Here is a 13,085-nt window from a genome sequence, read left to right as displayed (position 1 = left end):
AAACTTAGTATCTTTCCTAGATCAGGTCAAACGCTATTCCCAATTTTACTTAATCATCCGAGTTGGGCCACATTTTGCCATCTTCGCGCATAGCAAGTTTATACCACATAAAATGAATCCTTATGCTTAACATCAAAGATGATAAATCTCAGAACGAAAACCAAGATATCTCGTGTTTTTCTTTCAATGACATTAACATTAGTAAATAAATACCACTTCAAATGCCCCATTGTTTAAATTACCCATCTTAAGAGCACCCGTCCGACCTAATGGTTCATGATGAAACTGAATTCAGTAAGTTTTGGAAAGTTGCCATTTAATCTGTTTTGGGACTACTTTACACGATCTGCTATATCTTCGCTTAGAGGCCACCGATTTTATTGAAATAAAGCTTATAAAGTACGGTAATTTAAGGAAAAGAAAAAGTAAATACAATGCATTAGTGACACGTTTGCCTACCACTTTGTCTAAATTGTATATTTGTGTTACACCCTGTATACAATCATCTCATTGAAACGGATGCAACCGTTTCAGACCCAGCTAGTAATATGTAAATGTTTTGTAAATTCTGTAAATTATTTTTGTACCTGTAATGACCATTATGTGTGACCATTATGTGAAGTCGTGAAAATATGAGGGACAGTCTGCCTAATCCAGGTACACCGATACGAAAATGGAAAACAAAATGTACCTGCTATTTACTCTCACTTAAAATTATCCATATTATCCTTCGGTAAAAGTCACTTACTTTGATTTCCGGCAGTATCACACAAACATGTACAAGCTCCCGATAGAATAAGTACGACAGAGTACAGTGTAACTCCCCACATTATGTCTGTATAACCATCACGGAGGAACTAATTCGCTGGAGGAAGAAAGTTAAAGACGTATATAATTTTGCTGACTTTTGACGATAAATTAAATTAATTTCGTGCAATTTGAGTTTGGTATCAATCCAATATCAACATATAATACCGCACTACTAGGCACATAAAGATGTGAGGGGTGTTTCAGGTGAAATACACACACAATTACAAGGAATGTGCTTTTAAAGTGGAATTTAATCCAAATAATATAGTCAAATTATGTAAAAATGCATTATCGACAAAAACACAAGGTCCCCTAAATGGTTTGACTCATGATATAGGGTAATATGGTGGTGCTGATTAATATTATTTATCACAAATACCTTTCTTTACAAACCAACAACAAGATTTATAACACTTGCCTCTTTTTTAATCAAGTTCAACAACCTGGAAGTCTACTTAACGGCATTCATATATCACATTATTAAAGTTTACGTGCAACTCTAAAACACCTACTTAGCTTGTAACATCAGATTGTTGAAGTGAATGTCAAAGAAATTCCGTATACCGAGACAAGAAAAGAGTAATCATTTATTTGGTTAATGCCGCAACAAGGTGCAAGGACGCTTTTATACAGTGTGCGCAGAGTGATTTTGTGGGCGGAGAGGATTAACTGGCACATGCGCATCACAGCAATGACTCTTTTGAAGCACTGAATATCGTCATTTCTTGAGTAGTTGATATGTATACACACATATAGGCCAGTCAAATGCCGAAATCAACCCCACTGATTGCAACATATTAATGTTATTTCATTTCACATGTGTCCATCTCTCAAAAGCACACGCAAAAGCATACATACTGCAGTTACTGTCCGTTTTTCTATACACAATACACAGTGCTCTTACCATTGACGCATGACCTCTACAAAATAGTGTATGTTAGAAGTATGGGTAATTGCCTAGTTAACGTCGCTGTGTGAAAAATAACCGGCCAATATTTAAAATACTCTTCTGAAATTCTAGAAAATATAGTTTTGTAACATGTCCTAAATCTTTAGCTAATTTAGGTGTTTGGAGATATTCGCACTTTGGTGTTTTAGGAAGGATATGTAAACGACAGATAACACCAACAAATATGAAAAAAATTATTTCCAAACCGTGTTACGGCCGGGGTTACGGCCCACAGCCATTATGTTTCTCATTTTCAAGAATGATAATATATAATATAATTTCAGATTTGATTAAATCTGCTTAAATTGTTTAAAAACATACCAATCTTTTCCTCGTGTCCTAAGGGTTCAAAAAATATAGTTCGACCTAGTATCGATGTACAGTTCTTGAGTTGAAAGAGATGGGAAAGAGATGGAGAGGATTATGGGAAAAGAAGGTAATATAGGTGGGAGGAGAGAGAGAGAGAGAGCCTAGGTAACAGGTATGTGTTGTGCTTTCAGAAGACAAGAAACTAATTCATAATCATCTCCATCATCATAACTTTTGTCTTATACAAACAAACAAATATATATAAGGAATTATATGCTTATGGTACTATGTACTAAACTAAGCCCCCCCCCCCTTTAAGTGCGTTTGTCAGATAGATAGATAGATAACAATCTTTATTCAGGGTATTTCATTCAGTTTACAAAAACTGGTCTCCCATGAGACCCTGATATACATGTAATTAATAATTAAATGATATAAGATTTTAACAAGTTTTTTATACATATATTACATAATACAAAAGAAAAGCAAATTTGACAAATGCTTACATATATATTGGTAATATTTACAAAGTAAGATGATAAAATGTATTATACATGTAAAACACAAATCTTAGCAAACAGGTAGTGAAATTTAGTACAGAGGTGGCAAGGTATGAATTTATCAACTTTTTCGATAGACTCATTACCATAGATAAGTGAAATGTCATCAAAATTTTTCAAAGTATGATTTGTTCCAAAAAGCATATACTTAGTTTTCTTGTTGATTTCAAACCACCGAGCAATTTTTAACAGGCTATCATTCATTTGAGTCTGAAGAGTATATGGGTCTGATGATTTAAAAAGCAAAGTTGTATCATCAGCATACATAACACATTTACAATCAATACATTCAGGAAGAGAATTAACATAAATTATAAACAACAGTGGACCTAAGATCGAACCCTGTGGAATGCCGATGTTTACATTCTTAAAATCAGAGAGTGTAGAGTTAACATTAACTGACTGCATTCTACCACTTAAGTACGATCTAAACCAATTTAAAGTATTACCAGTGACATCATAGTTATGAAGCTTTTGAAGAAGAATTTCGTAATTTACAGTATCAAAAGCTTTTTTGAGGTCCAAAAACAATGCTCCTGTGACAACACCCTGGTTCATGTTATTTAAAATGTAGCCAGACACATCAATAAGAATAGTAGCAGTAGAGTGATTACGTCTGAAGCCAGACTGACAAGAGTTCAAAATACTGTTTTCAGTGAAGAAATTGTTAAGTTGATCATGAACAGCTCGCTCGATAATCTTAGAAAGGACAGGAAGCACAGAAATTGGTCTATAATTATTTACATCATACTTATCACCATCTTTATGAATAGGAGTAATTTTGGCTTGCTTCCAGTCATTTGGAAAACATGATGTAAACAGCGAAAGATTGCATATATAAGCCAGAGATTTACAAATAACTGGAGCAGCCAATTTCAAAAGCCTTACATCAAAATTACTAAAACCAGGTGATTTGTTGTTATTCATCTTACAAATTTCGTCAAAGACAAATTCAGGTGTAATATAGTCAAAACAAAATTGAGCATTAACACGATTACCCAGAGCACATTCTTTGTCATCATAATCATTACTGTCACATTTTTTGGCAAGACTGTTTCCAATTGATGCAAAAAAATTGTTGAATTTGTCTGCAGTTTCTTTATCATTAGCTGTGATTCCCTCATTAGTTTTGACAGCATGTACAGAAGATTTATTGTCAGGAATCAACTTTTTAATAGTAGACCACAACTTTTTAGAATTATTTACATTTTCATTAATAGCATTAGTGCAGTAAGTCTTTTTTAAAGACTTTATTCATATTATTAACCTTATTTCTTAACAATTTAGCAGTCTTCCAATCTTCAGGATTGTTGGTTTTGTGCGCTTTCTTGAAGTAGTAATCTCTATCTTTAGTTAACTGAATGAAGTCCCTAGTAATCCATTCAGGAAGTGGTGACCCTTTAACAAGCTTTTCTTTTATAGGTGCATGATCATCACAAACATCATTCAACAGTTCCTTCCAAACACTTAATGCATCATTAACACCATTACAATTTAAAACCGTATCAAAGTTTTTACCCTTAATAGAGTTAACAAAATCATTATCATTAAAGTTTTTCATTGAGCGAAACTTAATTGTTTTTGAAGGAGCTTCTGGTTTTTTATTTTTGCGCACCAAGTATATTAAGGAGTGATCGCTGGTACCAAAACTATGAACACCTGAATCAGAAATCCGATTAGGATTGGATACAAAAGCAAGATCTAATTTTGTTTTGGTTGTTTCAGTAATTCGAGTATAATCGTCAATAAGGTGCTTCATGTTACAATGAGAAGAAAGTTTACTTATTTTAGTACTGTTACTTTTTGTACATAAATCCAAATTAAAATCACCAACAATTACAACATCATCATAAATAGAAGTACAGTTTTGAAAGACTATATCTAATTTGTCTAAATAGGCAGCATTTGCATCAGGAACTCTGTATACAGTTCCAAGGAGGATAGGTTTGGTGTAAGGAAGGTTGATTTCAACCCAGAGAGCTTCAATTTCATTATCATGCAAATCAGATTTTTCTTTAAAAACAATACCATCTTTCACATAACATAATAAACCACCATGCTCCATTGTTGTTCTATCAAGCCTACAAAATTTAAAACCTTCAATTGCAATATTACTATCATTATCATCATTATTAAGCCAAGTTTCTGTCAAGCACAAAATATCAATATTATTTTCATCAAGTAAAATTCTGACATGGTCCACTTTGTTTCGTAAACTTTGAATGTTAAGATGAGCAATTGTAACCCCTTTAGACACTTTACAATTATAATCAATAAATGGTTCATTACAAACAGGAAGTTCAATAAGACAAGTTCTGTAAAAGCATGAGTCACACCAGTAAGAGGCATTATCATTATCAATAGATATACAATCAATATGGTAATTTAGTGAGCATTGAATACAAGTGGTTTTAGACTGGGATGCTCTAATTTTGCAACTACAAGTTCCACAAATAGAATCATGAGATTGAGTAGTACAAGAAGATGAAGTACCTCTGGCAAAATGTTTTTTAACATGATTTCTTAAAGTTACACTATCAGTCACATTTGCATGAAATTTCGTATAGTTAATATCACAATCATAATTAGTATCAGTTCCTTTGATGTTAACAGATTCTTTATGTGGTGATATAATTATCTTTTCCTTAGTCGGTTTGATGTCCTCTGAAAATCCTGGTCTGACAGCTTTCTAATTTGCGAAATAAAGTTTTGTGCAAGAATGGATGTTCGTTTTCTTTGCAAGTGAAGTCCATCGCGAGCGAGATGAGATTTTGTAATGTTATCATTGTCTATATATGACCACATATTGCTAGAGCTAAAAATCGCGAAGTCGCGCATTAAATTTCTTGATCCAGAAAGATGTCGCATATTGCCGTTGCACAGTCAAAGAAGAAGTTACAATATTAATAGTAGGGTCCACTTTTGATATCACTGAAGTTTGTAAGTTGTAGAGTTCGATACATTCAGGCACTAAGTAGTTTGACACATTATTTGTTCCACAATGAATGATTATAGTACTAGGTTGTTCCTCATTGATAATAACTGGTGCCAGTTTGACCCATAATTCAAGTCCACTCCCTGGTATACAGCGGTTGACCACTTTATATCTACGGGACATTCTTCGTCCAACAAGATATTTTGGGATATAATCCCCAATTATCAAAACAGTCTTCCTTTTGTTAGAGAATGAAGCCGATTTCTGGGATAGAGTAGAACTATCAGAGATGAGAAATTAACAACATAGCCCAAAAGTTCATTTTTAGATGGATGGATGGCCTAAATAAGGGGGATACAGACAAGGATGAACATGGAACAAATAAGGATCAAAAAGTAATGTTGACTTTATAACTGCAGAGTGAGAAAAAATCAACAACTTGCTATACATAAATTTTGTACGTGAATATCACTAGAATTGGCTATATTTCAGAGCTACGCATATTATGATATACATTAAATTACAAATCAATTTTAAATCAAAATCAATTCATTCAATTAACTAGATAGAGTAGACAAATATCCGCGTATTTGAAATACTTATAGAGAATCTTTAAAGCAACAATCAAATCCAAATTTCCAAGGCTGAAAATGCTTGCTTAATTTTTGTTGCTGTTATAATTCTTCCTACACTGATAATACACGGTGATTATCTAGTCTATCTATGAAATGCTTTGAAAATATTTAGAGCTCTAGATCCACTAGCATTAACAATAGACTTAGACATAATTAGTTATTTGGAATTGAAAAAAAAAAGTTCGATTGAATTTTCGTTTCATTAATAGCAGTGACAATCTGTTAGGCCTTTCGATTCAATAAATACATATCGTCCTTAAAGAATCGGATAGCAACGTTCGCATAGTCTTTAAGGGGAATCTGAGTACATCGAACACAACAAATTGCATTCTGAATACGAGGAATGTCCTTCTGATATCAAATAAATTTGATTTTCTTTTCAATTTGCGATATAAAACAAATTTTATAGCAAATTATTAAAAATTTATATTTTTGATATTTTTGATATTTAACAGTCCTCGAAGTAAACTTCATCAATCCAATGATAAGTAATTTAAAAAAAATGGATGTAACTGGGAGGAAAAGCCGTCCATCATTTTAAACTTGTAGACGGCTTTTCCTCCCGGCTACATACATATCATTAGATTTATAAAATGTAATTTGAGGATTGTTAAATGTCAAAAATATCATATCGAATTTCAAACACATTTCTGACTGGGACCCGATACAAAATGACGTTTCTCACTGAAAACATCACTATTTATCATACATCTGCTGTTACAAAACTATATTTTCTAGAATATCCAAGAGTACAAACAATATTGACTGGTTATTTTTTTTACACAGTGACGTTAACTAGGAAATGCCCTATACCTCTAACATACACTGTTTGTAGAGGTCACACCTCAATGATGAGAGCACTGTGTATTGTGTATAGGGAAATGAAGAGTAACTGCAGTATGGTAAGGGATATCATATTTTCCTTTTCCGAAGAAGAAGATAAAATCACCGATGTATAAATTCAGTGCAACCAAGTGTTTATTAAAACACAGGCTTGCTATGAAACTTTTTGAAGAGAAATAAATCGAAGTAACTAGAATTAACAACTAAAATCAATATTTAGAAATCAATTGAATTGGTGGTCACTCTTGACTAGAAATATCGGTTTTACTCACAAAAGGCACACAAAGCCAGATAAAATTTTTACCTCACACTTATCGAGCCACAGAGTGACATTGATTAATCAATTGGCAGATATATATATTAAATGATTTACAAGATTTTGAAATGCAAAGAGTATATGATTTCTTTCGTGTGGAAAAGTCTTGGTAAGTTTACTCAGACAGTCAGTCGTTTCAAATAATAGGTTGCTCTCTGTTTAGCAGCATTCTTATGTTGGATATAGGCCTAGATAATTTCTAAAAACCTATCGAATATGTCCATTGTCCACGAAAATAAGAATGTTGCTGACCTGACAACTCTGGTAATGGAGAATGTGAACATCTTCTTTGTTCAGCTAATAAAGGTCTTGTTTACGAGAGCTGTGTGAATGTGAAAGCCCTGTTTAAGTTTATATTGTGACGGTACTATTGTTAACTGTTTATTGCGTTCCTAAAGCATACCTAAAAGGAATTGATGGCTGCGTGGAGCAAACTTTTGTTATTACAATAAACAAAAACCTGCTACACCACTGCACATGTCAAATAGTAAAAATCTCTACATCAAACATTCTAAAACGTTTAAGACAAATGCTTTAAAACGATGCATAAACTTTTGCACTAATATTATTATAAGACGCACAATCACATAGGCTACAGTGTCAATGTACTCTGCAGGTCCCGGGGGGGCCTCTCCCTAAGAAATGGTATACGGGGATGCTCAAAGGTTTTGAGGTGCATTTTCATCGTTTTTGGTATACCAATGGGGTGGTTTTGAAGTTGTTTCAGGTATATTAATGACCCCTTATTTCTGTGATGGTATTGAGATGGGCTGTTGTAAGTTTTGGTTTTCTTGATGATATAATGATGGGTCACCATTACAGTAAAAATGGTATAGAGATGGGTTGGTTTACTGATAGAAGCGAGGTATAGTGATCGGGTGTTTTTTTGCACTATGCAGGTATAGAGATGGTCAACATTCAGAAGTCTACTTTAAGCACCCCCGTACAAATATTTTCCAAGAGGCCCCCCCCGGGCTGCAGGTAATACGTTTATTTAGATAGAGGCAAAACCGAAGAGGTTTGCTTAAGGGGGCACTACACCCCTTGATAAATTTGTGTCTATTTTTGCATTTAACTCAAAAACTAATAACATACTGGTAACAAAAGTCATGTATATTATAGGGGCAAGGAATCCAATTACTACACTGGAAGTTCAGTGACCCAAGACAAGCGGTTCGTTACTTATGATAAGAAATAAGGTACCGCTAGGATGTACCTCATTTCCTATCATATATACTGAACCGCTTGTCGTAAGTCACTGAAATTTCAGTGTAGTAATTGGAATCCTGCCCCAATATACATAACTTTTGTTACCAGTGTATTATTATTTTTGATAAAAATGCAAAAATAGTCACAAATTTACCACAGGGTGTAGTACCCTTATAATAGTGCCGTTCATTCTTTACAATGGACTAATCAATTATGTTGTGTTAGCCTTTGATGGTATTAGGTATTGTTGTGTAGCTAAGCAGCAAGTCAGTATGAACAAGTGTTTGTTCTGCGAACAACAATTACTTATATTTATTCATGTCAACGAACACTTAATAGAGCTCTACTCATTCGCTAGCTATTGTTCTACAAGGTGCACTCAGTCATTTAATTAGACGCTGGAACCGGTGTTAAAATTTAAAAAAAATGCGATTTACACATTTTTACTATGAAATGAATTTTCTCCGCCAAATGAAAAACAGTAAAGTTTTATTCATAGTCATAGAAAACTACAATGCTCTCATACACTGTTTTTTATCCTGGTGTCAAAATTAGGCGTGAAATTGAATATTTTAGTGTAAGTGTTTTTTCGATTTTGACAGGTGTGAACTTGGCCCGCGATCACGAGCATTTTGCTGTTCAAACTAATATATAAAGTGCACCCTACCTCTCTGACGAACATCATCCATGCCAATTATTGTCTTAGTTTTGTCAAACAAAACCCACGCATTTAGAGGCACGTGTGCTTTGAATTGTACGGTATACTTAAATGATAGTTTTTTTTGCGGAGGGGTTGTGGTAAAGGGCTATAAAGAATCAATTTTAAGTGTTTGTAATGTGTCACGAGATCAATGACACCCACTACTTCGTTTTGTTAAAGTATAAACAAAGAACTACTCATTACGTGGATAGTACACGCCTTATCAAATCGAGCAGAAAACCTGTGGCAAAGCCAAAATCATCGGTCGTATAATTTCCCCATGTATTTTAATCGAAACGATATTGTGCAACTAAAACTGAATCAGTCCTCTTTTTTACCAAATTTGAAAGACTAAATAATCACAAGGCCACTGAAGGTCTAATTAACGGCATTCGACTATCATTTTATTAAGGTTTATGTTCAATTCTAAAGCACTTCACCATGTAACATCAGATGGTTGAAGTACTAGTGCACTTCAATGAAATTCCAAAATATCCCTAGACAACGAAAGAGTAATACGGACACTAACTAACCGTCGTTTTATCTTTTCAGTTTCTGTTTCCGTAACCGTATCCGTTTTTGTAAGTCATTGTTATTCTGAAGTGGTAGTCTCCCAGGTGTGACCAATCTTTTATTCTAGCCTTTTGTTAGTTACTGAAAATTTGAAGCTCGTGAATTTCAGTTTTCGTTTTGGTAAGTTATATTGATATTTTACATAAAACCTTGAGATGTGCGGTTGGGTGCTAATCTAGACAAAAGAAGAGTCTAAATTTTACGGTCCTAAATTCGCGGTAAATTGTACGACTTCAATTGACTTGTGTTTGGTGTATATGCACTTACGCCTAGACGTAAGTGGCTCGTAAAAATTGTCTTGCATTGAAATATATACTAACCATGTTGCCAAGTTATAAGCAAAAGTCTTTCTTATTGGCGATGGAACGAGCGTCCGAAATAGTCAAATATCTCCCAATGAGGCACGTACAAGGGGTGATTTGGTAATCATGTTTTATATTGAAATGCAATGCAAAAGAATTGCATTGGAGCAAAGATAATGTATTCTATTCATTCGTACCAATGGCAAGCTAATCTGATAATTGGTTGGGCCTATATGCATGACTCGGGTTTATTTTAAATGTTTATTTTTGCAGAGCTTATTTTTAGTCATGGATCATACTGATAAATAAACTTTGTAAAGAATGCTTAATTAAAAAAAATATTCAAAAAACAACAACAGAAAATAAATCCCACTTGTTCAGCCTTGCATCATACATGTATATACACATGTATGTGGGGAATTCCCACAAAATCAAAATAGTTGATCACAGATGATTGAGCAAGAATATTAAGAACAAAACTTTTGAGACACTAGGCCTACAGAAAACTTGTGACAATGACACTGTTCCTTTATGAATACGAAAACTACTAATAAATGCTTAAGAGGGATATCCCCACCAGCCAACAACACCTTTGCTGCACCTTTATTAAAATTACAAGGGAGGGGAGAGAGGGAGGGAGGGAGGAGATACTTGAGACTGAACAAGTGAGAGTGGGAGGGGTGAGAAAGAAAGAGAGGAGAGGGAGAGACGGAAAGGCTAGAAAGAGAAAGCTGGAGAGGAGAGCGTAGGGACCGGGGAGGGAGTGGGGAGCCTGATCATGGGGGGGGGGGACAGGAGGAAGCAAAATAGGGAGATAGACATTGATACGAGGGAAGGGCGACACTGTGGCCCTGCACAAGTGCAATGGGGCGCGACAGGCTCATAAGCGGACCTTTTGTGATTGAAGGGCTTATTTTCAACGTTTTTACAGAAGAAAAGTGCACATTATCATTCGGGATTGGCATGCATTTTGTCAAATTAATATATTTATGTAGATCAATTTAGCAATGCAAAGACGAGAGGGCGCTTGACCATTAAAACATCGGTCTTGTCTCTCCCGCTTTTATTGAGATAGGCATCTGACTCATCTGCCTCTATTGAAATAAGCTGATTGGTACTTCAAAGTTAACAATGAAGTCACTTGCGTTTTCGTATCTGAACAATAGACTTACGGAAACTGAAAAGATAAAAAGACCCTAAGTCAGCACGTGCTTGGACCATTATAAACAGTCTATGAGGAGTGCTTTTTGAGAAGGAATTAACGTATCCCGATTCCCGAACATGCGCATCAAAATATAGCCTACTCTTTTGACGCACAGTATGGAATTGTCTTAAACACTTGAACTATATATACACATACCAGGGACGGTGAAAGAGCGTTTTGAATAAGTTCATTAGGACTGATATAGTTAAATATAATATCCAGAATTTTACTCACGTTTTAGACATTTCATCTTCCGTGCGGAAGATTTCATCAGTAATTCCCCGATACAGTCGCTGCATCACCTCATATCCTCCCACTCTCATCCCCAGGGTGTGTTGTTTTTGCAGTAGCTAATCGTACAAAGTAAAATCAAGTACATGTATGGCGCATTCAGGAAGTTGCTATTGTTTATTTCAACAAGCTTGAAGAAGCTTTACATCAGTTATTATATTCATTCGAGGGTTTCAGAAAATCCGTTAAGAAGCATGTTTATTTATCTATTCATATCTTAAAACATGTTAATTTTGTATCCATTAATACTGTACAAATTATACTGGTAATTTCCAGTTGGTTTTATATGTCTTTTACATGTATTAGCTATTCGATTTATTAATAATGATTTACTTGATTATACGCACAGAGAAATAAAATATATTATAATAATTTTAGGTTTTTAGAAAATCCGTTAATATGACATGTTTTAACAAAATTATGTGTGTCAATATTATTTATACCGTATATACTGGTATTTAACTATACTCTTAATAATTTCTATTTGTTTGTATATATTGTACATGTATTAGCCACTCGTTGAATAATTTATAAATTACTTGATTATAGAGTCATCACAATATTTGTAATATCGATAATAATCTCCTTAGGTAGTGGTTTCCAACAAATTTTTAAAATGTCTTTTTGTACCGATACCGTAAAGATTCGCCTAATGGTGCATGAGCTTCCTGAATATAACTGGAAATTACGCACCAACTCAAAGTGCCCTTCCATAAAAAGTCCCACCCGAAATGACGAGCACGGATTCTAGATTCGAGTTTGGATATTCAGAGGAGGGTACGCTTTATTTGTACGTAAAACTAGGCGAATATTTACGATATATTATTTAATTTAAGGCTTGTTAATTTGCCTCTTACTAAGCTTTACTCAACAGTTACTGTGCTACTTGAAGAAATAATTTATTCTGTTAAAGGCAACTTTATCGAGAAAAGAAGCAAGAGCAGTGCACATCTTATTGTATTGATCTAGGAGCGAAATCTCATACGGGCCTTAGTTAAGAATTGAGTTCAACACCCATGCCAATGTTTAATACCATGAGGTGTTAGGCTAGTCCCTCTAGATCACTGCTAGGGGTAATGGGATCAAATTGTAGGGTACGTTTTCGCTAGAGGTCACGAAAGGTCACCACACATGGTTAAAAACTCAAAATGCTTAAATCCTGTTGAAAGATATAGCAAATTACTCGTCTGATGACAAGGATTACAAATTTTTTAGGTAAAATGACGTGTTGTGGGTTACGTGTTGTGGGTTATACAGGAGTCTAAATTTCAACTTACTCAGATTTGGGCAAAAATGGTGGCAAATTGCTCACCTTGATATAAGAATCGAGAAGCAGTATAGAACTTACAATCTAAACTGTTTACTTTCCTTGTTATGTGCAATGGAAGTCAGTGATCAACCGTGGTCTATGGCCACCGTCCTTTGACCTTGTTTGCACTCTATTTCAGT

The sequence above is a fragment of the Amphiura filiformis genome, unplaced genomic scaffold (assembly GCF_039555335.1).
Source record: "Amphiura filiformis unplaced genomic scaffold, Afil_fr2py scaffold_28, whole genome shotgun sequence".
Classification (NCBI taxonomy): domain Eukaryota; kingdom Metazoa; phylum Echinodermata; class Ophiuroidea; order Amphilepidida; family Amphiuridae; genus Amphiura; species Amphiura filiformis.
Note: the sequence above shows the minus strand (reverse complement) of the source record.